We start from the raw sequence: 27,600 nt of genomic DNA, 5'->3' as shown, positions 1-27,600 counted from the left end.
AAATGAATACCCTACACCACTAACCTTATGAATATTACTATCTTTGGCCTATAATTTAAGACAACAAGGAGACAAAGTGTGTTAGAGCAGGAGAGAGGTTCCACCGAGACTTGAACTCGGATCGCTGGATTCAAAGTCCAAAGTGCTAACCATTACACCATGTAACCCTTGTTGAGCAGAGCTTCATAAGGGCAATGAGAATATAGGGCACAGTCAAGATTTTTACTGACCTATAGTAACCGTTTACTGATATTATATCGAAGCAGCACTGTTGCTGTTGGATGCTGTGCAATCGCAAAGTATTGGCTTCATGTCTCATTTGGATCAAATTCTTCCTCTGGAGTCTAATGATATAGGAATATTACATATTTTCTCTGATGTGCTCTGTTTTTCCAGAATGAAGTGCATCATGCTACTGAATATGTGGGTTCCATGGTGTAATGGTTAGCACTCTGGACTCTGAATCCAGCGATCCGAGTTCAAGTCTCGGTGGGACCTTGGGGCTGCTTCTCTTTTAGAGTTGCCTTTCATTTGCAGATAGATATAACAGCAATAGCTTTGCTTTACAGCCCACTTTGATGGCAGTCTTCTTTGACCAAAGAATATTAATAGTTTCTGGGGATGACTCTCTTTTGCCACAAAGAAACTGCCCACTCTCGTATCTCCAAAGCTCCAAGGTATAATGGCTATTAAACTGGCTTTTGATCTCAGCGATTTGCATTGAAAGCCCAGGAGGCCCCTAAAATCAGTTGAATTGTTTCCTGATAATTTAGAGTTTATTTCTTCTTTCGAGAAAGGTGTGATCCAAATAAAGTAAGTACATTTAAACAAGGGCACTTGATCAGTAAATGCACTACTTTCTAGAACTCATAACTCTTGTAAGTTATAAAAAGTTTGCTCTCCATACAGTTTGTCAACTCAAAGAATTACATTTTTTACACATTTAATAAGACCATCAAATTGCTTGAAACATAGGAATGATTGTGAAAGTGAATATGATTCACCAAAATAATTGTATAACATTTTTTAATGTTAATAAAATAGGGCTTTTTCCAATCTTTTCACATCAATGTTGTTTCTGCATGTTCCAGTGAGCAGAGAATCTACTGCACATAGTGTGTACATTTTTCTTTTCATAGAGTTAAGGTTGGACATTATTCATCTGTGGAAAATGTTTCTGAGAGATATCTGGGTGCCCACTCTGATTGACCTTAGGGATTGTACATTAACGATATGTAGTTGCATCACTGTATTGGTATCAGGCACCAAAGTGCATTTAAATGTAATGTCGTGCAGAGAGAGTCGACTGAACTTCTGAATATTAACTCTGTTGAATTGTAATTTGAGAAATTAGAAAATGGAGTGTAAGAGCAAGATAACGGTCCCACCGAGACTTGAACTCGGATCGTTGGATTCAAAGTCCAAAGTGCTAACCATTACACCATGGAACCCTTGCAAGATGCACCTGAGAGCGTTGAATCAGAAATGGCAATATAGAGCACATTTACAATTTTTACAGATTCATAGTCCCAATTGACTGATATCATACAAACACAGCGATGTTGTCGATTGACGTTGTGCTATAGCAATCTCTGTGCTTTATAGAGCATGTAGATCAAATTCTTCCTCTTGAGGCATATGATTAAGCAATATTAAATATTGTTTCTGACTGCCTCTGTTTTGGCATAATGAAGTTCAGCATTTGCGGAAGTATTTAGGTTCCATGGTCTAATGGTTAGTAGGCTGGACTCTGAATTTAGTAATCTGGCATGTTATAGCTATATTTTGTTTTCCTTTGGGTGTATTGTCATTTTATGCACATAGATTTCCTAGCAGTGGCTGTGATGAATAGTTCAATTTGATAGCAGCTTCCTTTTGAGAATTTGAAAAAAAAAGAATTAAATAGTCTCTCTGGATGACTCTGCTTTGATTTCTATGTGCACATCCCTTTTGCGTTTCAGAGGGATTGACCAACATACACAACAGTGCTTGGAAGACCTCTTCCTCCCTCATGGCATGTAAAGCTAACCTCTCTCCTACCGTGTGTTTTTTTACTTTTTAACTTCCCCTTCCGAGTCATGATCATGTAACTGAATTTACATTTTTAGATTTTAACTGCAGTAGTTGCTTGTTTTTCATTTTTATTTTTTGTGTACGCATACATCCCTTTTTGTGGGGAGGGGGGAGTGATGTCTGTTTACTTATATTAGCTAATATAGGTCATTTTATGTCCGCTTACAATATGTGTCAGGATTTTTTATGTCGTTTCCAATCAATGTCTAATATCAAGTGGTTTGCAGCAGTCATACAAAGGCACGTAACACCCCCAAAACACCTACATAAGTTAGAAATACTCCGGAAGAGTACTCAGTTTATGAAAAGGCGTCGAATCCCAAATAGAACTGTAAATGTAAGCTAGCAAGCAGACTGTGCACCCCTGTTTGGAACTATGACCTGTGTGTTGCCCTCTATTAACAGAACAATGTAACTGCTGCCCATGTCACATAAAATAGAAAGTAGAGATTATGCAAATTAACTCCCAGAAGAGCCTGGTGTCACCCCAAAAGGTGTCATGCTTTTCACACCAAGAAACATCCACACATAGATCCCTGCGAACCTCAAAAACGTACAGGAAACCCTGTCCAGCGCTTTGCTCCCAGAGGAGATAAGGTTGAAAAACCACCCTATGTTAAAAGTGTCCATAATCCATGCCAGCTGCCCTGTCTATAGAACCTGGCCGTTCGTGGCCTAGGGGCATGAGTGGAAGGGTTTAACCTGCCTGGGTTCTTGGGCATGGTTTCATCATGCCTCAGTTTACAATGGCACTCTGCCACTTTGTCAGGCTTTAAAGAAGCCTGACTCCTGCAGAGCAAAAGATCTGATTATTTCCTTACATGTTTTGTACGTAAGAATGCGGATGGTGCTCTGAGCCTCCTATGGTGGTTATTAAGCATGGTATACATACCATAGCATGTAACTGTGCCTACAAATGGAACATTTTGTTCATTTATTAGGGAGTTGTGAAAATGGCAAAATCAAATTGCCATTACTGACACAGACCAGCTGCCGCTGTCCGGACATTTCGTCGAAAGACATTTCGTCGAAAGACATTTGGTCGACGTAATTTGGTCGAAAGCCAAATGGTCGATTTTTTTATTTATTTATATATATATATTTTTTAGGTTGTAGTTTACGGAAAAAAAGGGGTTTTTAGAAAAAAAGGGGGTTGGGGGGACCCCCCAAACCCCCCCCCCAAAAAAAATGTGAAAATAAAAAACAAAGCAATTCGACCATTTGGTTTTCGACCAAATGGTTTCGACCAATTGTCCTGTCGACAAATTTTTTTCGACGAAATGTCTGGCAACCCAGCTGCCGACTGTTGCTATTGACAGGAGTTCCAGGTGTATAAACTGAGGAGATCACCAGTTCAATTACCTGTGAACGCATTTTGAAGCTCATTCACAACTAGTTCATGCCCGTTCTCTCCATTTTGGCTTTCTGGCTGGCCGAGGGGCCCTTCAGTAATGTTCTTTGCTAACCATTACACCATGGGCCCCTTGCTGGTGCAACCTGACAGAGTTGTAACAGAAATGAGAATCGAGATCTCATGCATCATTTTAACAAACTCATATTCCTAGCCCACGGATATTATGCAAATGTGGAACTGTTTAGTTGGTTGTTGCGCAATAGCAAACTCTTTGCTTTACAGCTCATTTGGATAGGATTCTTCCTCTGGAGGCATAAGATAAAAGAATATTGCATACATTCTCTAAAAGGCTCTTTTTTTGCTGCAATGACGTTCATCATGTCACTAAGTATGTAGGTTCCATGGTGTAATGGTTAGCACTCTGGACTCTGAATCCAGCGATCCGAGTTCAAATCTCGGTGGGACTTTGGGAATTACTGTGTTTGTTTTCCTCTCAGTGTCTTGTTTTAATAGCAATGACGCTGCTGTGTCGCCCACTTTCATAGCATTATTCCCTGGGTGCATTTGAAAAAAGAAAGATTTTCCATGGATGACACTCTTTAGCCACAATGAAACCCACCACTTTCTGTGGTGTGAAAGACCCATGGTGTAATGGTAGCACCCTGGAGGTTGAATCCAATAATTTGCATTCAAATCTCTGTAAGAGTTTACCATCAGTCAAACCTTTCCCTTATGGTTTATTGTGGATGTCTTCTTTGAAGAAAGGTATGATCCAACTAAAGTAAGTACATTCACGAATGGGCCCTTGGTCGGTACAAACAGTATTTATACACCTCAGGCCTTTTGTGAATTAAGAAAAGTGTGTTCTTCGTTCTATTTTTCATCTCAAACTGATACCTTCATTTTACAAACATGTAAAGGCTGTTAAGACGCTTGATTAATATCATTGATTCTGAATGTGGTCGCTTTTCATAGGATTAACCCTTTAACAATTTTGAAAGAGAATGGCGATACAATAGAGCTGCTTTTCCCAAAATGGTATTATTAATGTTGTTGCTGCATCTTCAAGTAAAAAGAGAATCCATTGGGTCACAGATTGAGCATGTTTCTTAACATTGAGTTAAGTTTGAAAATTTCAAATCTTTTATGTATGTTTCCGATGCAGATCTGCCCATCGACTCAGAATGACCTCACTGTTCATACATTTAAAAAAAATGCATAAAGGTTAAGGTGCTAGGCACAAAAGTGGATTTTTATGAAAAGTTATGCCAGAGAGTGAGAGCGAAAATGAATACCCTACACCACTAACCTTATGAATATTACTATCTTTGGCCTATAATTTAAGACAACAAGGAGACAAAGTGTGTTAGAGCAAGAAAGAGGTCCCACCGAGACTTGAACTCGGATCGCTGGATTCAAAGTCCAAAGTGCTAACCATTACACCATGGAACCCTTGTTGAGCAGAGCTTCATAAGGGCAATGAGAATATAGGGCACAGTCAAGATTTTTACTGACCTATAGTAACCGTTTACTGATATTATATCGAAGCAGCACTGTTGCTGTTGGATGCTGTGCAATCGCAAAGTATTGGCTTCATGTCTCATTTGGATCAAATTCTTCCTCTGGAGTCTAATGATATAGGAATATTACATATTTTCTCTGATGTGCTCTGTTTTTCCAGAATGAAGTGCATCATGCTACTGAATATGTGGGTTCCATGGTGTAATGGTTAGCACTCTGGACTCTGAATCCAGCGATCCGAGTTCAAGTCTCGGTGGCACCTTGGGGCTGCTTCTCTTTTAGAGTTGCCTTTCATTTGCAGATAGATATAACAGCAATAGCTTTGCTTTACAGCCCACTTTGATGGCAGTCTTCTTTGACCAAAGAATATTAATAGTTTCTGGGGATGACTCTCTTTTGCCACAAAGAAACTGCCCACTCTCATATCTCCAAAGCTCCAAGGTATAATGGCTATTAAACTGGCTTTTGATCTCAGCGATTTGCATTGAAAGCCCAGGAGGCCCCTAAAATCAGTTGAATTGTTTCCTGATAATTTAGAGTTTATTTCTTCTTTCGAGAAAGGTGTGATCCAAATAAAGTAAGTACATTTAAACAAGGGCACTTGATCAGTAAATGCACTACTTTCTAGAACTCATAACTCTTGTAAGTTATAAAAAGTTTGCTCTCCATACAGTTTGTCAACTCAAAGAATTACATTTTTTACACATTTAATAAGACCATCAAATTGCTTGAAACATAGGAATGATTGTGAAAGTGAATATGATTCACCAAAATAATTGTATAACATTTTTTAATGTTAATAAAATAGGGCTTTTTCCAATCTTTTCACATCAATGTTGTTTCTGCATGTTCCAGTGAGCAGAGAATCTACTGCACATAGTGTGTACATTTTTCTTTTCATAGAGTTAAGGTTGGACATTATTCATCTGTGGAAAATGTTTCTGAGAGATATCTGGGTGCCCACTCTGATTGACCTTAGGGATTGTACATTAACGATATGTAGTTGCATCACTGTATTGGTATCAGGCACCAAAGTGCATTTAAATGTAATGACGTGCAGAGAGAGTCGACTGAACCTCTGAATATTAACTCTGTTGAATTGTAATTTGAGAAATTAGAAAATGGAGTGTAAGAGCAAGATAACGGTCCCACCGAGACTTGAACGCGGATCGTTGGATTCAAAGTCCGAAGTGCTAACCATTACACCATGGAACCCTTGCAAGATGCACCTGAGAGCGTTGAATCAGAAATGGCAATATAGAGCACATTTACAATTTTTACAGATTCATAGTCCCAATTGACTGATATCATACAAACACAGCGATGTTGTCGATTGACGTTGTGCTATAGCAATCTCTGTGCTTTATAGAGCATGTAGATCAAATTCTTCCTCTTGAGGCATATGATTAAGCAATATTAAATATTGTTTCTGACTGCCTCTGTTTTGGCATAATGAAGTTCAGCATTTGCGGAAGTATTTAGGTTCCATGGTCTAATGGTTAGTAGGCTGGACTCTGAATTTAGTAATCTGACATGTAATAGCTATATTTTGTTTTCCTTTGGGTGTATTGTCATTTTATGCACATAGATTTCCTAGCAGTGGCTGTGATGAATAGTTCAATTTGATAGCAGCTTCCTTTTGAGAATTTGAAAAAAAAAGAATTAAATAGTCTCTCTGGATGACTCTGCTTTGATTTCTATGTGCACATCCCTTTTGCGTTTCAGAGGGATTGACCAACATACACAACAGTGCTTGGAAGACCTCTTCCTCCCTCATGGCATGTAAAGCTAACCTCTCTCCTACCGTGTGTTTTTTTACTTTTTAACTTCCCCTTCCGAGTCATGATCATGTAACTGAATTTACATTTTTAGATTTTAACTGCAGTAGTTGCTTGTTTTTCATTTTTATTTTTTGTGTACGCATACATCCCTTTTTGTGGGGAGGGGGGAGTGATGTCTGTTTACTTATATTAGCTAATATAGGTCATTTTATGTCCGCTTACAATATGTGTCAGGATTTTTTATGTCGTTTCCAATCAATGTCTAATATCAAGTGGTTTGCAGCAGTCATACAAAGGCACGTAACACCCCCAAAACACCTACATAAGTTAGAAATACTCCGGAAGAGTACTCAGTTTATGAAAAGGCGGTGAATCCCAAATAGAACTGTAAATGTAAGCTAGCAAGCAGACTGTGCACCCCTGTTTGGAACTATGACCTGTGTGTTGCCCTCTATTAACAGAACAATGTAACTGCAGCCCATGTCAAATAAAATAGAAAGTAGAGATTATGCAAATTAACTCCCAGAAGAGCCTGGTGTCACCCCAAAAGGTGTCATGCTTTTCACACCAAGAAACATCCACACATAGATCCCTGCGAACCTCAAAAACGTACAGGAAACCCTGTCCAGCGCTTTGCTCCCAGAGGAGATAAGGTTGAAAAACCACCCTATGTTAAAAGTGTCCATAATCCATGCCAGCTGCCCTGTCTATAGAACCTGGCCGTTCGGGGCCTAGGGGCATGAGTGGAAGGGTTTAACCTGCCTGGGTTCTTGGGCATGGTTTCATCATGCCTCAGTTTACAATGGCACTCTGCCACCTTGTCAGGCTTTAAAGAAGCCTGACTCCTGCAGAGCAAAAGATCTGATTATTTCCTTACATGTTTTGTACGTAAGAATGCGGATGGTGCTCTGAGCCTCCTATGGTGGTTATTAAGCATGGTATACATACCATAGCATGTAACTGTGCCTACAAATGGAACATTTTGTTCATTTATTAGGGAGTTGTGAAAATGGCAAAATCAAATTGCCATTACTGACACAGACCAGCTGCCGCTGTCCGGACATTTCGTCGAAAGACATTTCGTCGAAAGACATTTGGTCGACGTAATTTGGTCGAAAGCCAAATGTTCGTTTTTTTTATTTATTTATATATATATTTTTTAGGTTGTAGTTTAGGGAAAAAAAAGGGTTTTTAGAAAAAAAGGGGGTTGGGGGGAACCCCCCCAAACCCCCCCCCCAAAAAAAATGTGAAAATAAAAAACAAAGCAATTCGAGCATTTGGTTTTCGACCAAATGGTTTCGACCAATTGTCCTGTCGACAAATTTTTTTCGACGAAATGTCTGGCAACCCAGCTGCCGACTGTTGCTATTGACAGGAGTTCCAGGTGTATAAACTGAGGAGATCACCAGTTCAATTACCTGTGAACGCATTTTGAAGCTCATTCACAACCAGTTCATGCCCGTTCTCTCCATTTTGGCTTTCTGGCTGGCCGAGTGGCCCTTCAGTAATGTTCTTTGCTAACCATTACACCATGGGCCCCTTGCTGGTGCAACCTGACAGAGTTGTAACAGAAATGAGAATCGAGATCTCATGCATCATTTTAACAAACTCATATTCCTAGCCCACGGATATTATGCAAATGTGGAACTGTTTAGTTGGTTGTTGCGCAATAGCAAACTCTTTGCTTTACAGCTCATTTGGATAGGATTCTTCCTCTGGAGGCATAAGATAAAAGAATATTGCATACATTCTCTAAAAGGCTCTTTTTTTGCTGCACTGACGTTCATCATGTCACTAAGTATGTAGGTTCCATGGTGTAATGGTTAGCACTCTGGACTCTGAATCCAGCGATCCGAGTTCAAATCTCGGTGGGACCTTGGGAATTACTGTGTTTGTTTTCCTCTCAGTGTCTTGTTTTAATAGCAATGACACTGCTGTGTCGCCCACTTTCATAGCATTATTCCCTGGGTGCATTTGAAAAAAGAAAGATTTTCCATGGATGACGCTCTTTAGCCACAATGAAACCCACCACTTTCTGTGGTGTGAAAGACCCATGGTGTAATGGTAGCACCCTGGAGGTTGAATCCAATAATTTGCATTCAAATCTCTGTAAGAGTTTACCATCAGTCAAACCTTTCCCTTATGGTTTATTGTGGATGTCTTCTTTGAAGAAAGGTATGATCCAACTAAAGTAAGTACATTCACGAATGGGCCCTTGGTCGGTACAAACAGTATTTATACACCTCAGGCCTTTTGTGAATTAAGAAAAGTGTGTTCTTCGTTCTATTTTTCATCTCAAACTGATACCTTCATTTTACAAACATGTAAAGGCTGTTAAGACGCTTGATTAATATCATTGATTCTGAATGTGGTCGCTTTTCATAGGATTAACCCTTTAACAATTTTGAAAGAGAATGGCGATACAATAGAGCTGCTTTTCCCAAAATGGTATTATTAATGTTGTTGCTGCATCTTCAAGTAAAAAGAGAATCCATTGGGTCACAGATTGAGCATGTTTCTTAACATTGAGTTAAGTTTGAAAATTTCAAATCTTTTATGTATGTTTCCGATGCAGATCTGCCCATCGACTCAGAATGACCTCACTGTTCATACATTTAAAAAAAATGCATAAAGGTTAAGGTGCTAGGCACAAAAGTGGATTTTTATGAAAAGTTATGCCAGAGAGTGAGAGCGAAAATGAATACCCTACACCACTAACCTTATGAATATTACTATCTTTGGCCTATAATTTAAGACAACAAGGAGACAAAGTGTGTTAGAGCAAGAGAGAGGTTCCACCATCGCTGGATTCAAAGTCCAAAGTGCTAACCATTACACCATGGAACCCTTGTTGAGCAGAGCTTCATAAGGGCAATGAGAATATAGGGCACAGTCAAGATTTTTACTGACCTATAGTAACCTTTTACTGATATTATATCGAAGCAGCACTGTTGCTGTTGGATGCTGTGCAATCGCAAAGTATTGGCTTCATGTCTCATTTGGATCAAATTCTTCCTCTGGAGTCTAATGATATAGGAATATTACATATTTTCTCTGATGTGCTCTGTTTTTCCAGAATGAAGTGCATCATGCTACTGAATATGTGGGTTTCATGGTGTAATGGTTAGCACTCTGGACTCTGAATCCAGCGATCCGAGTTCAAGTCTCAGTGGGACCTTGGGGCTGCTTCTCTTTTAGAGTTGCCTTTCATTTGCAGATAGATATAACAGCAATAGCTTTGCTTTACAGCCCACTTTGATGGCAGTCTTCTTTAACCAAAGAATATTAATAGTTTCTGGGGATGACTCTCTTTTGCCACAAAGAAACTGCCCACTCTCATATCTCCAAAGCTCCAAGGTATAATGGCTATTAAACTGGCTTTTGATCTCAGCGATTTGCATTGAAAGCCCAGGAGGCCCCTAAAATCAGTTGAATTGTTTCCTGATAATTTAGAGTTTATTTCTTCTTTCGAGAAAGGTGTGATCCAAATAAAGTAAGTACATTTAAACAAGGGCACTTGATCAGTAAATGCACTACTTTCTAGAACTCATAACTCTTGTAAGTTATAAAAAGTTTGCTCTCCATACAGTTTGTCAACTCAAAGAATTACATTTTTTACACATTTAATAAGACCATCAAATTGCTTGAAACATAGGAATGATTGTGAAAGTGAATATGATTCACCAAAATAATTGTATAACATTTTTTAATGTTAATAAAATAGGGCTTTTTCCAATCTTTTCACATCAATGTTGTTTCTGCATGTTCCAGTGAGCAGAGAATCTACTGCACATAGTGTGTACATTTTTCTTTTCATAGAGTTAAGGTTGGACATTATTCATCTGTGGAAAATGTTTCTGAGAGATATCTGGGTGCCCACTCTGATTGACCTTAGGGATTGTACATTAACGATATGTAGTTGCATCACTGTATTGGTATCAGGCACCAAAGTGCATTTAAATGTAATGTCGTGCAGAGAGAGTCGACTGAACTTCTGAATATTAACTCTGTTGAATTGTAATTTGAGAAATTAGAAAATGGAGTGTAAGAGCAAGATAACGGTCCCACCGAGACTTGAACTCGGATCGTTGGATTCAAAGTCCGAAGTGCTAACCATTACACCATGGAACCCTTGCAAGATGCACCTGAGAGCGTTGAATCAGAAATGGCAATATAGAGCACATTTACAATTTTTACAGATTCATAGTCCCAATTGACTGATATCATACAAACACAGCGATGTTGTCGATTGACGTTGTGCTATAGCAATCTCTGTGCTTTATAGAGCATGTAGATCAAATTCTTCCTCTTGAGGCATATGATTAAGCAATATTAAATATTGTTTCTGACTGCCTCTGTTTTGGCATAATGAAGTTCAGCATTTGCGGAAGTATTTAGGTTCCATGGTCTAATGGTTAGTAGGCTGGACTCTGAATTTAGTAATCTGACATGTTATAGCTATATTTTGTTTTCCTTTGGGTGTATTGTCATTTTATGCACATAGATTTCCTAGCAGTGGCTGTGATGAATAGTTCAATTTGATAGCAGCTTCCTTTTGAGAATTTGAAAAAAAAAGAATTAAATAGTCTCTCTGGATGACTCTGCTTTGATTTCTATGTGCACATCCCTTTTGCGTTTCAGAGGGATTGACCAACATACACAACAGTGCTTGGAAGACCTCTTCCTCCCTCATGGCATGTAAAGCTAACCTCTCTCCTACCGTGTGTTTTTTTACTTTTTAACTTCCCCTTCCGAGTCATGATCATGTAACTGAATTTACATTTTTAGATTTTAACTGCAGTAGTTGCTTGTTTTTCATTTTTATTTTTTGTGTACGCATACATCCCTTTTTGTGGGGAGGGGGGAGTGATGTCTGTTTACTTATATTAGCTAATATAGGTCATTTTATGTCCGCTTACAATATGTGTCAGGATTTTTTATGTCGTTTCCAATCAATGTCTAATATCAAGTGGTTTGCAGCAGTCATACAAAGGCACGTAACACCCCCAAAACACCTACATAAGTTAGAAATACTCCGGAAGAGTACTCAGTTTATGAAAAGGCGGTGAATCCCAAATAGAACTGTAAATGTAAGCTAGCAAGCAGACTGTGCACCCCTGTTTGGAACTATGACCTGTGTGTTGCCCTCTATTAACAGAACAATGTAACTGCAGCCCATGTCACATAAAATAGAAAGTAGAGATTATGCAAATTAACTCCCAGAAGAGCCTGGTGTCACCCCAAAAGGTGTCATGCTTTTCACACCAAGAAACATCCACACATAGATCCCTGCGAACCTCAAAAACGTACAGGAAACCCTGTCCAGCGCTTTGCTCCCAGAGGAGATAAGGTTGAAAAACCACCCTATGTTAAAAGTGTCCATAATCCATGCCAGCTGCCCTGTCTATAGAACCTGGCTGTTCGTGGCCATTCGGGGCCTAGGGGCATGAGTGGAAGGGTTTAACCTGCCTGGGTTCTTGGGCATGGTTTCATCATGCCTCAGTTTACAATGGCACTCTGCCACTTTGTCAGGCTTTAAAGAAGCCTGACTCCTGCAGAGCAAAAGATCTGATTATTTCCTTACATGTTTTGTACGTAAGAATGCGGATGGTGCTCTGAGCCTCCTATGGTGGTTATTAAGCATGGTATACATACCATAGCATGTAACTGTGCCTACAAATGGAACATTTTGTTCATTTATTAGGGAGTTGTGAAAATGGCAAAATCAAATTGCCATTACTGACACAGACCAGCTGCCGCTGTCCGGACATTTCGTCGAAAGACATTTCGTCGAAAGACATTTGGTCGACGTAATTTGGTCGAAAGCCAAATGGTCGATTTTTTTATTTATTTATATATATATTTTTTAGGTTGTAGTTTACGGAAAAAAAGGGGTTTTTAGAAAAAAAGGGGGTTGGGGGGACCCCCCAAACCCCCCCCCCCAAAAAAAATGTGAAAATAAAAAACAAAGCAATTCGACCATTTGGTTTTCGACCAAATGGTTTCGACCAATTGTCCTGTCGACAAATTCTTTTCGACGAAATGTCTGGCAACCCAGCTGCCGACTGTTGCTATTGACAGGAGTTCCAGGTGTATAAACTGAGGAGATCACCAGTTCAATTACCTGTGAACGCATTTTGAAGCTCATTCACAACTAGTTCATGCCCGTTCTCTCCATTTTGGCTTTCTGGCTGGCCGAGGGGCCCTTCAGTAATGTTCTTTGCTAACCATTACACCATGGGCCCCTTGCTGGTGCAACCTGACAGAGTTGTAACAGAAATGAGAATCGAGATCTCATGCATCATTTTAACAAACTCATATTCCTAGCCCACGGATATTATGCAAATGTGGAACTGTTTAGTTGGTTGTTGCGCAATAGCAAACTCTTTGCTTTACAGCTCATTTGGATAGGATTCTTCCTCTGGAGGCATAAGATAAAAGAATATTGCATACATTCTCTAAAAGGCTCTTTTTTTGCTGCAATGACGTTCATCATGTCACTAAGTATGTAGGTTCCATGGTGTAATGGTTAGCACTCTGGACTCTGAATCCAGCGATCCGAGTTCAAATCTCGGTGGGACCTTGGGAATTACTGTGTTTGTTTTCCTCTCAGTGTCTTGTTTTAATAGCAATGACGCTGCTGTGTCGCCCACTTTCATAGCATTATTCCCTGGGTGCATTTGAAAAAAGAAAGATTTTCCATGGATGACGCTCTTTAGCCACAATGAAACCCACCACTTTCTGTGGTGTGAAAGACCCATGGTGTAATGGTAGCACCCTGGAGGTTGAATCCAATAATTTGCATTCAAATCTCTGTAAGAGTTTACCATCAGTCAAACCTTTCCCTTATGGTTTATTGTGGATGTCTTCTTTGAAGAAAGGTATGATCCAACTAAAGTAAGTACATTCACAAATGGGCCCTTGGTCGGTACAAACAGTATTTATACACCTCAGGCCTTTTGTGAATTAAGAAAAGTGTGTTCTTCGTTCTTTTTTTCATCTCAAACTGATACCTTCATTTTACAAACATGTAAAGGCTGTTAAGACGCTTGATTAATATCATTGATTCTGAATGTGGTCGCTTTTCATAGGATTAACCCTTTAACAATTTTGAAAGAGAATGGCGATACAATAGAGCTGCTTTTCCCAAAATGGTATTATTAATGTTGTTGCTGCATCTTCAAGTAAAAAGAGAATCCATTGGGTCACAGATTGAGCATGTTTCTTAACATTGAGTTAAGTTTGAAAATTTCAAATCTTTTATGTATGTTTCCGATGCAGATCTGCCCATCGACTCAGAATGACCTCACTGTTCATACATTTAAAAAAAATGCATAAAGGTTAAGGTGCTAGGCACAAAAGTGGATTTTTATGAAAAGTTATGCCAGAGAGTGAGAGCGAAAATGAATACCCTACACCACTAACCTTATGAATATTACTATCTTTGGCCTATAATTTAAGACAACAAGGAGACAAAGTGTGTTAGAGCAAGAGAGAGGTTCCACCATCGCTGGATTCAAAGTCCAAAGTGCTAACCATTACACCATGGAACCCTTGTTGAGCAGAGCTTCATAAGGGCAATGAGAATATAGGGCACAGTCAAGATTTTTACTGACCTATAGTAACCGTTTACTGATATTATATCGAAGCAGCACTGTTGCTGTTGGATGCTGTGCAATCGCAAAGTATTGGCTTCATGTCTCATTTGGATCAAATTCTTCCTCTGGAGTCTAATGATATAGGAATATTACATATTTTCTCTGATGTGCTCTGTTTTTCCAGAATGAAGTGCATCATGCTACTGAATATGTGGGTTCCATGGTGTAATGGTTAGCACTCTGGACTCTGAATCCTTGGGGCTGCTTCTCTTTTAGAGTTGCCTTTCATTTGCAGATAGATATAACAGCAATAGCTTTGCTTTACAGCCCACTTTGATGGCAGTCTTCTTTAACCAAAGAATATTAATAGTTTCTGGGGATGACTCTCTTTTGCCACAAAGAAACTGCCCACTCTCATATCTCCAAAGCTCCAAGGTATAATGGCTATTAAACTGGCTTTTGATCTCAGCGATTTGCATTGAAAGCCCAGGAGGCCCCTAAAATCAGTTGAATTGTTTCCTGATAATTTAGAGTTTATTTCTTCTTTCGAGAAAGGTGTGATCCAAATAAAGTAAGTACATTTAAACAAGGGCACTTGATCAGTAAATGCACTACTTTCTAGAACTCATAACTCTTGTAAGTTATAAAAAGTTTGCTCTCCATACAGTTTGTCAACTCAAAGAATTACATTTTTTACACATTTAATAAGACCATCAAATTGCTTGAAACATAGGAATGATTGTGAAAGTGAATATGATTCACCAAAATAATTGTATAACATTTTTTAATGTTAATAAAATAGGGCTTTTTCCAATCTTTTCACATCAATGTTGTTTCTGCATGTTCCAGTGAGCAGAGAATCTACTGCACATAGTGTGTACATTTTTCTTTTCATAGAGTTAAGGTTGGACATTATTCATCTGTGGAAAATGTTTCTGAGAGATATCTGGGTGCCCACTCTGATTGACCTTAGGGATTGTACATTAACGATATGTAGTTGCATCACTGTATTGGTATCAGGCACCAAAGTGCATTTAAATGTAATGTCGTGCAGAGAGAGTCGACTGAACTTCTGAATATTAACTCTGTTGAATTGTAATTTGAGAAATTAGAAAATGGAGTGTAAGAGCAAGATAACGGTCCCACCGAGACTTGAACTCGGATCGTTGGATTCAAAGTCCGAAGTGCTAACCATTACACCATGGAACCCTTGCAAGATGCACCTGAGAGCGTTGAATCAGAAATGGCAATATAGAGCACATTTACAATTTTTACAGATTCATAGTCCCAATTGACTGATATCATACAAACACAGCGATGTTGTCGATTGACGTTGTGCTATAGCAATCTCTGTGCTTTATAGAGCATGTAGATCAAATTCTTCCTCTTGAGGCATATGATTAAGCAATATTAAATATTGTTTCTGACTGCCTCTGTTTTGGCATAATGAAGTTCAGCATTTGCGGAAGTATTTAGGTTCCATGGTCTAATGGTTAGTAGGCTGGACTCTGAATTTAGTAATCTGACATGTTATAGCTATATTTTGTTTTCCTTTGGGTGTATTGTCATTTTATGCACATAGATTTCCTAGCAGTGGCTGTGATGAATAGTTCAATTTGATAGCAGCTTCCTTTTGAGAATTTGAAAAAAAAATAATTAAATAGTCTCTCTGGATGACTCTGCTTTGATTTCTATGTGCACATCCCTTTTGCGTTTCAGAGGGATTGACCAACATACACAACAGTGCTTGGAAGACCTCTTCCTCCCTCATGGCATGTAAAGCTAACCTCTCTCCTACCGTGTGTTTTTTTACTTTTTAACTTCCCCTTCCGAGTCATGATCATGTAACTGAATTAACATTTTTAGATTTTAACTGCAGTAGTTGCTTGTTTTTCATTTTTATTTTTTGTGTACGCATACATCCCTTTTTGTGGGGAGGGGGGAGTGATGTCTGTTTACTTATATTAGCTAATATAGGTCATTTTATGTCCGCTTACAATATGTGTCAGGATTTTTTATGTCGTTTCCAATCAATGTCTAATATCAAGTGGTTTGCAGCAGTCATACAAAGGCACGTAACACCCCCAAAACACCTACATAAGTTAGAAATACTCCGGAAGAGTACTCAGTTTATGAAAAGGCGGTGAATCCCAAATAGAACTGTAAATGTAAGCTAGCAAGCAGACTGTGCACCCCTGTTTGGAACTATGACCTGTGTGTTGCCCTCTATTAACAGAACAATGTAACTGCAGCCCATGTCACATAAAATAGAAAGTAGAGATTATGCAAATTAACTCCCAGAAGAGCCTGGTGTCACCCCAAAAGGTGTCATGCTTTTCACACCAAGAAACATCCACACATAGATCCCTGCGAACCTCAAAAACGTACAGGAAACCCTGTCCAGCGCTTTGCTCCCAGAGGAGATAAGGTTGAAAAACCACCCTATGTTAAAAGTGTCCATAATCCATGCCAGCTGCCCTGTCTATAGAACCTGGCCATTCGTGGACGTTCGGGGCCTAGGGGCATGAGTGGAAGGGTTTAACCTGCCTGGGTTCTTGGGCATGGTTTCATCATGCCTCAGTTTACAATGGCACTCTGCCACTTTGTCAGGCTTTAAAGAAGCCTGACTCCTGCAGAGCAAAAGATCTGATTATTTCCTTACATGTTTTGTACGTAAGAATGCGGATGGTGCTCTGAGCCTCCTATGGTGGTTATTAAGCATGGTATACATACCATAGCATGTAACTGTGCCTACAAATGGAACATTTTGTTCATTTATTAGGGAGTTGTGAAAATGGCAAAATCAAATTGCCATTACTGACACAGACCAGCTGCCGCTGTCCGGACATTTCGTCGAAAGACATTTCGTCGAAAGACATTTGGTCGACGTAATTTGGTCGAAAGCCAAATGGTCGATTTTTTTATTTATTTATATATATATTTTTTAGGTTGTAGTTTATGGAAAAAAAGGGGGTTTTAGAAAAAAAGGGGGTTGGGGGGACCCCCCAAACCCCCCCCCCAAAAAAAATGTGAAAATAAAAAACAAAGCAATTCGACCATTTGGTTTTCGACCAAATGGTTTCGACCAATTGTCCTGTCGACAAATTTTTTTCGACGAAATGTCTGGCAACCCAGCTGCCGACTGTTGCTATTGACAGAAGTTCCAGGTGTATAAACTGAGGAGATCACCAGTTCAATTACCTGTGAACGCATTTTGAAGCTCATTCACAACCAGTTCATGCCCGTTCTCTCCATTTTGGCTTTCTGGCTGGCCGAGGGGCCCTTCAGTAATGTTCTTTGCTAACCATTACACCATGGGCCCCTTGCTGGTGCAACCTGACAGAGTTGTAACAGAAATGAGAATCGAGATCTCATGCATCATTTTAACAAACTCATATTCCTAGCCCACGGATATTATGCAAATGTGGAACTGTTTAGTTGGTTGTTGCGCAATAGCAAACTCTTTGCTTTACAGCTCATTTGGATAGGATTCTTCCTCTGGAGGCATAAGATAAAAGAATATTGCATACATTCTCTAAAAGGCTCTTTTTTTGCTGCAATGACGTTCATCATGTCACTAAGTATGTAGGTTCCATGGTGTAATGGTTAGCACTCTGGACTCTGAATCCAGCGATCCGAGTTCAAATCTCGGTGGGACCTTGGGAATTACTGTGTTTGTTTTCCTCTCAGTGTCTTGTTTTAATAGCAATGACGCTGCTGTGTCGCCCACTTTCATAGCATTATTCCCTGGGTGCATTTAAAAAAAGAAAGATTTTCCATGGATGACGCTCTTTAGCCACAATGAAACCCACCACTTTCTGTGGTGTGAAAGACCCATGGTGTAATGGTAGCACCCTGGAGGTTGAATCCAATAATTTGCATTCAAATCTCTGTAAGAGTTTACCATCAGTCAAACCTTTCCCTTATGGTTTATTGTGGATGTCTTCTTTGAAGAAAGATATGATCCAACTAAAGTAAGTACATTCACGAATGGGCCCTTGGTCGGTACAAACAGTATTTATACACCTCAGGCCTTTTGTGAATTAAGAAAAGTGTGTTCTTCGTTCTATTTTTCATCTCAAACTGATACCTTTATTTTACAAACATGTAAAGGCTGTTAAGACGCTTGATTAATATCATTGATTCTGAATGTGGTCGCTTTTCATAGGATTAACCCTTTAACAATTTTGAAAGAGAATGGCGATACAATAGAGCTGCTTTTCCCAAAATGGTATTATTAATGTTGTTGCTGCATCTTCAAGTAAAAAGAGAATCCATTGGGTCACAGATTGAGCATGTTTCTTAACATTGAGTTAAGTTTGAAAATTTCAAATCTTTTATGTATGTTTCCGATGCAGATCTGCCCATCGACTCAGAATGACCTCACTGTTCATACATTTAAAAAAAATGCATAAAGGTTAAGGTGCTAGGCACAAAAGTGGATTTTTATGAAATTTTATGCCAGAGAGTGAGAGCGAAAATGAATACCCTACACCACTAACCTTATGAATATTACTATCTTTGGCCTATAATTTAAGACAACAAGGAGACAAAGTGTGTTAGAGCAAGAGAGAGGTTCCACCGAGACTTGAACTCGGATCGCTGGATTCAAAGTCCAAAGTGCTAACCATTACACCATGGAACCCTTGTTGAGCAGAGCTTCATAAGGGCAATGAGAATATAGGGCACAGTCAAGATTTTTACTGACCTATAGTAACCGTTTACTGATATTATATCGAAGCAGCACTGTTGCTGTTGGATGCTGTGCAATCGCAAAGTATTGGCTTCATGTCTCATTTGGATCAAATTCTTCCTCTGGAGTCTAATGATATAGGAATATTACATATTTTCTCTGATGTGCTCTGTTTTTCCAGAATGAAGTGCATCATGCTACTGAATATGTGGGTTCCATGGTGTAATGGTTAGCACTCTGGACTCTGAATCCAGCGATGCGAGTTCAAGTCTCGGTGGGACCTTGGGGCTGCTTCTCTTTTAGAGTTGCCTTTCATTTGCAGATAGATATAACAGCAATAGCTTTGCTTTACAGCCCACTTTGATGGCAGTCTTCTTTGACCAAAGAATATTAATAGTTTCTGGGGATGACTCTCTTTTGCCACAAAGAAACTGCCCACTCTCATATCTCCAAAGCTCCAAGGTATAATGGCTATTAAACTGGCTTTTGATCTCAGCGATTTGCATTGAAAGCCCAGGAGGCCCCTAAAATCAGTTGAATTGTTTCCTGATAATTTAGAGTTTATTTCTTCTTTCGAGAAAGGTGTGATCCAAATAAAGTAAGTACATTTAAACAATGGCACTTGATCAGTAAATGCACTACTTTCTAGAACTCATAACTCTTGTAAGTTATAAAAAGTTTGCTCTCCATACAGTTTGTCAACTCAAAGAATTACATTTTTTACACATTTAATAAGACCATCAAATTGCTTGAAACATAGGAATGATTGTGAAAGTGAATATGATTCACCAAAATAATTGTATAACATTTTTTAATGTTAATAAAATAGGGCTTTTTCCAATCTTTTCACATCAATGTTGTTTCTGCATGTTCCAGTGAGCAGAGAATCTACTGCACATAGTGTGTACATTTTTCTTTTCATAGAGTTAAGGTTGGACATTATTCATCTGTGGAAAATGTTTCTGAGAGATATCTGGGTGCCCACTCTGATTGACCTTAGGGATTGTACATTAACGATATGTAGTTGCATCACTGTATTGGTATCAGGCACCAAAGTGCATTTAAATGTAATGTCGTGCAGAGAGAGTCGACTGAACTTCTGAATATTAACTCTGTTGAATTGTAATTTGAGAAATTAGAAAATGGAGTGTAAGAGCAAGATAACGGTCCCACCGAGACTTGAACTCGGATCGTTGGATTCAAAGTCCGAAGTGCTAACCATTACACCATGGAACCCTTGCAAGATGCACCTGAGAGCGTTGAATCAGAAATGGCAATATAGAGCACATTTACAATTTTTACAGATTCATAGTCCCAATTGACTGATATCATACAAACACAGCGATGTTGTTGATTGACGTTGTGCTATAGCAATCTCTGTGCTTTATAGAGCACGTAGATCAAATTCTTCCTCTTGAGGCATATGATTAAGCAATATTAAATATTGTTTCTGACTGCCTCTGTTTTGGCATAATGAAGTTCAGCATTTGCGGAAGTATTTAGGTTCCATGGTCTAATGGTTAGTAGGCTGGACTCTGAATTTAGTAATCTGACATGTTATAGCTATATTTTGTTTTCCTTTGGGTGTATTGTCATTTTATGCACATAGATTTCCTAGCAGTGGCTGTGATGAATAGTTCAATTTGATAGCAGCTTCCTTTTGAGAATTTGAAAAAAAAAAGAATTAAATAGTCTCTCTGGATGACTCTGCTTTGATTTCTATGTGCACATCCCTTTTGCGTTTCAGAGGGATTGACCAACATACACAACAGTGCTTGGAAGACCTCTTCCTCCCTCATGGCAGGTAAAGCTAACCTCTCTCCTACCGTGTGTTTTTTTACTTTTTAACTTCCCCTTCCGAGTCATGATCATGTAACTGAATTAACATTTTTAGATTTTAACTGCAGTAGTTGCTTGTTTTTCATTTTTATTTTTTGTGTACGCATACATCCCTTTTTGTGGGGAGGGGGGAGTGATGTCTGTTTACTTATATTAGCTAATATAGGTCATTTTATGTCCGCTTACAATATGTGTCAGGATTTTTTATGTCGTTTCCAATCAATGTCTAATATCAAGTGGTTTGCAGCAGTCATACAAAGGCACGTAACACCCCCAAAACACCTACATAAGTTAGAAATACTCCGGAAGAGTACTCAGTTTATGAAAAGGCGGTGAATCCCAAATAGAACTGTAAATGTAAGCTAGCAAGCAGACTGTGCACCCCTGTTTGGAACTATGACCTGTGTGTTGCCCTCTATTAACAGAACAATGTAACTGCAGCCCATGTCACATAAAATAGAAAGTAGAGATTATGCAAATTAACTCCCAGAAGAGCCTGGTGTCACCCCAAAAGGTGTCATGCTTTTCACACCAAGAAACATCCACACATAGATCCCTGCGAACCTCAAAAACGTACAGGAAACCCTGTCCAGCGCTTTGCTCCCAGAGGAGATAAGGTTGAAAAACCACCCTATGTTAAAAGTGTCCATAATCCATGCCAGCTGCCCTGTCTATAGAACCTGGCCATTCGTGGACGTTCGGGGCCTAGGGGCATGAGTGGAAGGGTTTAACCTGCCTGGGTTCTTGGGCATGGTTTCATCATGCCTCAGTTTACAATGGCACTCTGCCACTTTGTCAGGCTTTAAAGAAGCCTGACTCCTGCAGAGCAAAAGATCTGATTATTTCCTTACATGTTTTGTACGTAAGAATGCGGATGGTGCTCTGAGCCTCCTATGGTGGTTATTAAGCATGGTATACATACCATAGCATGTAACTGTGCCTACAAATGGAACATTTTGTTCATTTATTAGGGAGTTGTGAAAATGGCAAAATCAAATTGCCATTACTGACACAGACCAGCTGCCGCTGTCCGGACATTTCGTCGAAAGACATTTCGTCGAAAGACATTTGGTCGACGTAATTTGGTCGAAAGCCAAATGGTCGATTTTTTTATTTATTTATATATATATTTTTTAGGTTGTAGTTTATGGAAAAAAAGGGGTTTTTAGAAAAAAAGGGGGTTGGGGGGACCCCCCAAACCCCCCCCCCCCCAAAAAAAATGTGAAAATAAAAAACAAAGCAATTCGACCATTTGGTTTTCGACCAAATGGTTTCGACCAATTGTCCTGTCGACAAATTTTTTTCGACGAAATGTCTGGCAACCCAGCTGCCGACTGTTGCTATTGACAGGAGTTCCAGGTGTATAAACTGAGGAGATCACCAGTTCAATTACCTGTGAACGCATTTTGAAGCTCATTCACAACCAGTTCATGCCCGTTCTCTCCATTTTGGCTTTCTGGCTGGCCGAGGGGCCCTTCAGTAATGTTCTTTGCTAACCATTACACCATGGGCCCCTTGCTGGTGCAACCTGACAGAGTTGTAACAGAAATGAGAATCGAGATCTCATGCATCATTTTAACAAACTCATATTCCTAGCCCACGGATATTATGCAAATGTGGAACTGTTTAGTTGGTTGTTGCGCAATAGCAAACTCTTTGCTTTACAGCTCATTTGGATAGGATTCTTCCTCTGGAGGCATAAGATAAAAGAATATTGCATACATTCTCTAAAAGGCTCTTTTTTTGCTGCAATGACGTTCATCATGTCACTAAGTATGTAGGTTCCATGGTGTAATGGTTAGCACTCTGGACTCTGAATCCAGCGATCCGAGTTCAAATCTCGGTGGGACCTTGGGAATTACTGTGTTTGTTTTCCTCTCAGTGTCTTGTTTTAATAGCAATGACGCTGCTGTGTCGCCCACTTTCATAGCATTATTCCCTGGGTGCATTTAAAAAAAGAAAGATTTTCCATGGATGACGCTCTTTAGCCACAATGAAACCCACCACTTTCTGTGGTGTGAAAGACCCATGGTGTAATGGTAGCACCCTGGAGGTTGAATCCAATAATTTGCATTCAAATCTCTGTAAGAGTTTACCATCAGTCAAACCTTTCCCTTATGGTTTATTGTGGATGTCTTCTTTGAAGAAAGATATGATCCAACTAAAGTAAGTACATTCACGAATGGGCCCTTGGTCGGTACAAACAGTATTTATACACCTCAGGCCTTTTGTGAATTAAGAAAAGTGTGTTCTTCGTTCTATTTTTCATCTCAAACTGATACCTTTATTTTACAAACATGTAAAGGCTGTTAAGACGCTTGATTAATATCATTGATTCTGAATGTGGTCGCTTTTCATAGGATTAACCCTTTAACAATTTTGAAAGAGAATGGCGATACAATAGAGCTGCTTTTCCCAAAATGGTATTATTAATGTTGTTGCTGCATCTTCAAGTAAAAAGAGAATCCATTGGGTCACAGATTGAGCATGTTTCTTAACATTGAGTTAAGTTTGAAAATTTCAAATCTTTTATGTATGTTTCCGATGCAGATCTGCCCATCGACTCAGAATGACCTCACTGTTCATACATTTAAAAAAAATGCATAAAGGTTAAGGTGCTAGGCACAAAAGTGGATTTTTATGAAAAGTTATGCCAGAGAGTGAGAGCGAAAATGAATACCCTACACCACTAACCTTATGAATATTACTATCTTTGGCCTATAATTTAAGACAACAAGGAGACAAAGTGTGTTAGAGCAAGAGAGAGGTTCCACCGAGACTTGAACTCGGATCGCTGGATTCAAAGTCCAAAGTGCTAACCATTACACCATGGAACCCTTGTTGAGCAGAGCTTCATAAGGGCAATGAGAATATAGGGCACAGTCAAGATTTTTACTGACCTATAGTAACCGTTTACTGATATTATATCGAAGCAGCACTGTTGCTGTTGGATGCTGTGCAATCGCAAAGTATTGGCTTCATGTCTCATTTGGATCAAATTCTTCCTCTGGAGTCTAATGATATAGGAATATTACATATTTTCTCTGATGTGCTCTGTTTTTCCAGAATGAAGTGCATCATGCTACTGAATATGTGGGTTCCATGGTGTAATGGTTAGCACTCTGGACTCTGAATCCAGCGATGCGAGTTCAAGTCTCGGTGGGACCTTGGGGCTGCTTCTCTTTTAGAGTTGCCTTTCATTTGCAGATAGATATAACAGCAATAGCTTTGCTTTACAGCCCACTTTGATGGCAGTCTTCTTTGACCAAAGAATATTAATAGTTTCTGGGGATGACTCTCTTTTGCCACAAAGAAACTGCCCACTCTCATATCTCCAAAGCTCCAAGGTATAATGGCTATTAAACTGGCTTTTGATCTCAGCGATTTGCATTGAAAGCCCAGGAGGCCCCTAAAATCAGTTGAATTGTTTCCTGATAATTTAGAGTTTATTTCTTCTTTCGAGAAAGGTGTGATCCAAATAAAGTAAGTACATTTAAACAATGGCACTTGATCAGTAAATGCACTACTTTCTAGAACTCATAACTCTTGTAAGTTATAAAAAGTTTGCTCTCCATACAGTTTGTCAACTCAAAGAATTACATTTTTTACACATTTAATAAGACCATCAAATTGCTTGAAACATAGGAATGATTGTGAAAGTGAATATGATTCACCAAAATAATTGTATAACATTTTTTAATGTTAATAAAATAGGGCTTTTTCCAATCTTTTCACATCAATGTTGTTTCTGCATGTTCCAGTGAGCAGAGAATCTACTGCACATAGTGTGTACATTTTTCTTTTCATAGAGTTAAGGTTGGACATTATTCATCTGTGGAAAATGTTTCTGAGAGATATCTGGGTGCCCACTCTGATTGACCTTAGGGATTGTACATTAACGATATGTAGTTGCATCACTGTATTGGTATCAGGCACCAAAGTGCATTTAAATGTAATGTCGTGCAGAGAGAGTCGACTGAACTTCTGAATATTAACTCTGTTGAATTGTAATTTGAGAAATTAGAAAATGGAGTGTAAGAGCAAGATAACGGTCCCACCGAGACTTGAACTCGGATCGTTGGATTCAAAGTCCGAAGTGCTAACCATTACACCATGGAACCCTTGCAAGATGCACCTGAGAGCGTTGAATCAGAAATGGCAATATAGAGCACATTTACAATTTTTACAGATTCATAGTCCCAATTGACTGATATCATACAAACACAGCGATGTTGTTGATTGACGTTGTGCTATAGCAATCTCTGTGCTTTATAGAGCACGTAGATCAAATTCTTCCTCTTGAGGCATATGATTAAGCAATATTAAATATTGTTTCTGACTGCCTCTGTTTTGGCATAATGAAGTTCAGCATTTGCGGAAGTATTTAGGTTCCATGGTCTAATGGTTAGTAGGCTGGACTCTGAATTTAGTAATCTGACATGTTATAGCTATATTTTGTTTTCCTTTGGGTGTATTGTCATTTTATGCACATAGATTTCCTAGCAGTGGCTGTGATGAATAGTTCAATTTGATAGCAGCTTCCTTTTGAGAATTTGAAAAAAAAAAGAATTAAATAGTCTCTCTGGATGACTCTGCTTTGATTTCTATGTGCACATCCCTTTTGCGTTTCAGAGGGATTGACCAACATACACAACAGTGCTTGGAAGACCTCTTCCTCCCTCATGGCATGTAAAGCTAACCTCTCTCCTACCGTGTGTTTTTTTACTTTTTAACTTCCCCTTCCGAGTCATGATCATGTAACTGAATTTACATTTTTAGATTTTAACTGCAGTAGTTGCTTGTTTTTCATTTTTATTTTTTGTGTACGCATACATCCCTTTTTGTGGGGAGGGGGGAGTGATGTCTGTTTACTTATATTAGCTAATATAGGTCATTTTATGTCCGCTTACAATATGTGTCAGGATTTTTTATGTCGTTTCCAATCAATGTCTAATATCAAGTGGTTTGCAGCAGTCATACAAAGGCACGTAACACCCCCAAAACACCTACATAAGTTAGAAATACTCCGGAAGAGTACTCAGTTTATGAAAAGGCGGTGAATCCCAAATAGAACTGTAAATGTAAGCTAGCAAGCAGACTGTGCACCCCTGTTTGGAACTATGACCTGTGTGTTGCCCTCTATTAACAGAACAATGTAACTGCAGCCCATGTCACATAAAATAGAAAGTAGAGATTATGCAAATTAACTCCCAGAAGAGCCTGGTGTCACCCCAAAAGGTGTCATGCTTTTCACACCAAGAAACATCCACACATAGATCCCTGCGAACCTCAAAAACGTACAGGAAACCCTGTCCAGCGCTTTGCTCCCAGAGGAGATAAGGTTGAAAAACCACCCTATGTTAAAAGTGTCCATAATCCATGCCAGCTGCCCTGTCTATAGAACCTGGCCGTTCGTGGCCATTCGGGGCCTAGGGGCATGAGTGGAAGGGTTTAACCTGCCTGGGTTCTTGGGCATGGTTTCATCATGCCTCAGTTTACAATGGCACTCTGCCACTTTGTCAGGCTTTAAAGAAGCCTGACTCCTGCAGAGCAAAAGATCTGATTATTTCCTTACATGTTTTGTACGTAAGAATGCGGATGGTGCTCTGAGCCTCCTATGGTGGTTATTAAGCATGGTATACATACCATAGCATGTAACTGTGCCTACAAATGGAACATTTTGTTCATTTATTAGGGAGTTGTGAAAATGGCAAAATCAAATTGCCATTACTGACACAGACCAGCTGCCGCTGTCCGGACATTTCGTCGAAAGACATTTCGTCGAAAGACATTTGGTCGACGTAATTTGGTCGAAAGCCAAATGGTCGATTTTTTTATTTATTTATATATATATTTTTTAGGTTGTAGTTTACGGAAAAAAAGGGGTTTTTAGAAAAAAAGGGGGTTGGGGGGACCCCCCAAACCCCCCCCCAAAAAAAATGTGAAAATAAAAAACAAAGCAATTCGACCATTTGGTTTTCGACCAAATGGTTTCGACCAATTGTCCTGTCGACAAATTTTTTTCGACGAAATGTCTGGCAACCCAGCTGCCGACTGTTGCTATTGACAGGAGTTCCAGGTGTATAAACTGAGGAGATCACCAGTTCAATTACCTGTGAACGCATTTTGAAGCTCATTCACAACCAGTTCATGCCCGTTCTCTCCATTTTGGCTTTCTGGCTGGCCGAGGGGCCCTTCAGTAATGTTCTTTGCTAACCATTACACCATGGGCCCCTTGCTGGTGCAACCTGACAGAGTTGTAACAGAAATGAGAATCGAGATCTCATGCATCATTTTAACAAACTCATATTCCTAGCCCACGGATATTATGCAAATGTGGAACTGTTTAGTTGGTTGTTGCGCAATAGCAAACTCTTTGCTTTACAGCTCATTTGGATAGGATTCTTCCTCTGGAGGCATAAGATAAAAGAATATTGCATACATTCTCTAAAAGGCTCTTTTTTTGCTGCAATGACGTTCATCATGTCACTAAGTATGTAGGTTCCATGGTGTAATGGTTAGCACTCTGGACTCTGAATCCAGCGATCCGAGTTCAAATCTCGGTGGGACCTTGGGAATTACTGTGTTTGTTTTCCTCTCAGTGTCTTGTTTTAATAGCAATGACGCTGCTGTGTCGCCCACTTTCATAGCATTATTCCCTGGGTGCATTTGAAAAAAGAAAGATTTTCCATGGATGACGCTCTTTAGCCACAATGAAACCCACCAATTTCTGTGGTGTGA

The 27,600-nt window shown here is 39.3% G+C and overlaps 21 non-coding genes across 21 annotated transcripts; 11 read left to right on the top strand and 10 right to left on the bottom strand.

Annotated features, from left to right (window-relative positions):
* Positions 1-95: 95 nt before the first annotated feature.
* On the bottom strand, positions 96-167 carry TRNAQ-UUG (transfer RNA glutamine (anticodon UUG)). Its single transcript has one exon. It is a non-coding gene; the product is annotated as a tRNA-Gln (tRNA).
* Positions 168-426: 259 nt separating this feature from the next.
* On the top strand, positions 427-498 carry TRNAQ-CUG (transfer RNA glutamine (anticodon CUG)). Its single transcript has one exon. It is a non-coding gene; the product is annotated as a tRNA-Gln (tRNA).
* An 881-nt stretch (positions 499-1,379) lies between these two features.
* TRNAQ-UUG (transfer RNA glutamine (anticodon UUG)) lies at positions 1,380-1,451 on the bottom strand. Its single transcript has one exon. It is a non-coding gene; the product is annotated as a tRNA-Gln (tRNA).
* A 2,371-nt stretch (positions 1,452-3,822) lies between these two features.
* On the top strand, positions 3,823-3,894 carry TRNAQ-CUG (transfer RNA glutamine (anticodon CUG)). The gene has a single exon. It is a non-coding gene; the product is annotated as a tRNA-Gln (tRNA).
* A 913-nt stretch (positions 3,895-4,807) lies between these two features.
* Positions 4,808-4,879, bottom strand: TRNAQ-UUG (transfer RNA glutamine (anticodon UUG)). The gene has a single exon. It is a non-coding gene; the product is annotated as a tRNA-Gln (tRNA).
* Positions 4,880-5,138: 259 nt separating this feature from the next.
* On the top strand, positions 5,139-5,210 carry TRNAQ-CUG (transfer RNA glutamine (anticodon CUG)). The gene has a single exon. It is a non-coding gene; the product is annotated as a tRNA-Gln (tRNA).
* An 881-nt stretch (positions 5,211-6,091) lies between these two features.
* Positions 6,092-6,163, bottom strand: TRNAQ-UUG (transfer RNA glutamine (anticodon UUG)). Its single transcript has one exon. It is a non-coding gene; the product is annotated as a tRNA-Gln (tRNA).
* Positions 6,164-8,534: 2,371 nt separating this feature from the next.
* On the top strand, positions 8,535-8,606 carry TRNAQ-CUG (transfer RNA glutamine (anticodon CUG)). Its single transcript has one exon. It is a non-coding gene; the product is annotated as a tRNA-Gln (tRNA).
* A 1,229-nt stretch (positions 8,607-9,835) lies between these two features.
* TRNAQ-CUG (transfer RNA glutamine (anticodon CUG)) lies at positions 9,836-9,907 on the top strand. Its single transcript has one exon. It is a non-coding gene; the product is annotated as a tRNA-Gln (tRNA).
* Positions 9,908-10,788: 881 nt separating this feature from the next.
* On the bottom strand, positions 10,789-10,860 carry TRNAQ-UUG (transfer RNA glutamine (anticodon UUG)). Its single transcript has one exon. It is a non-coding gene; the product is annotated as a tRNA-Gln (tRNA).
* A 2,380-nt stretch (positions 10,861-13,240) lies between these two features.
* Positions 13,241-13,312, top strand: TRNAQ-CUG (transfer RNA glutamine (anticodon CUG)). Its single transcript has one exon. It is a non-coding gene; the product is annotated as a tRNA-Gln (tRNA).
* A 2,152-nt stretch (positions 13,313-15,464) lies between these two features.
* Positions 15,465-15,536, bottom strand: TRNAQ-UUG (transfer RNA glutamine (anticodon UUG)). The gene has a single exon. It is a non-coding gene; the product is annotated as a tRNA-Gln (tRNA).
* A 2,379-nt stretch (positions 15,537-17,915) lies between these two features.
* Positions 17,916-17,987, top strand: TRNAQ-CUG (transfer RNA glutamine (anticodon CUG)). The gene has a single exon. It is a non-coding gene; the product is annotated as a tRNA-Gln (tRNA).
* Positions 17,988-18,900: 913 nt separating this feature from the next.
* TRNAQ-UUG (transfer RNA glutamine (anticodon UUG)) lies at positions 18,901-18,972 on the bottom strand. Its single transcript has one exon. It is a non-coding gene; the product is annotated as a tRNA-Gln (tRNA).
* Positions 18,973-19,231: 259 nt separating this feature from the next.
* Positions 19,232-19,303, top strand: TRNAQ-CUG (transfer RNA glutamine (anticodon CUG)). The gene has a single exon. It is a non-coding gene; the product is annotated as a tRNA-Gln (tRNA).
* An 881-nt stretch (positions 19,304-20,184) lies between these two features.
* Positions 20,185-20,256, bottom strand: TRNAQ-UUG (transfer RNA glutamine (anticodon UUG)). Its single transcript has one exon. It is a non-coding gene; the product is annotated as a tRNA-Gln (tRNA).
* A 2,383-nt stretch (positions 20,257-22,639) lies between these two features.
* Positions 22,640-22,711, top strand: TRNAQ-CUG (transfer RNA glutamine (anticodon CUG)). The gene has a single exon. It is a non-coding gene; the product is annotated as a tRNA-Gln (tRNA).
* Positions 22,712-23,624: 913 nt separating this feature from the next.
* Positions 23,625-23,696, bottom strand: TRNAQ-UUG (transfer RNA glutamine (anticodon UUG)). The gene has a single exon. It is a non-coding gene; the product is annotated as a tRNA-Gln (tRNA).
* A 259-nt stretch (positions 23,697-23,955) lies between these two features.
* TRNAQ-CUG (transfer RNA glutamine (anticodon CUG)) lies at positions 23,956-24,027 on the top strand. Its single transcript has one exon. It is a non-coding gene; the product is annotated as a tRNA-Gln (tRNA).
* Positions 24,028-24,908: 881 nt separating this feature from the next.
* TRNAQ-UUG (transfer RNA glutamine (anticodon UUG)) lies at positions 24,909-24,980 on the bottom strand. Its single transcript has one exon. It is a non-coding gene; the product is annotated as a tRNA-Gln (tRNA).
* A 2,379-nt stretch (positions 24,981-27,359) lies between these two features.
* On the top strand, positions 27,360-27,431 carry TRNAQ-CUG (transfer RNA glutamine (anticodon CUG)). The gene has a single exon. It is a non-coding gene; the product is annotated as a tRNA-Gln (tRNA).
* Positions 27,432-27,600: the final 169 nt, after the last annotated feature.

This window comes from Ambystoma mexicanum, chromosome 5p (genome assembly GCF_040938575.1).
Source record: "Ambystoma mexicanum isolate Mex_15411 chromosome 5p, UKY_AmexF1_1, whole genome shotgun sequence".
Classification (NCBI taxonomy): domain Eukaryota; kingdom Metazoa; phylum Chordata; class Amphibia; order Caudata; family Ambystomatidae; genus Ambystoma; species Ambystoma mexicanum.
Note: the sequence above shows the minus strand (reverse complement) of the source record. Positions and strands in the feature narration are given on the sequence as shown.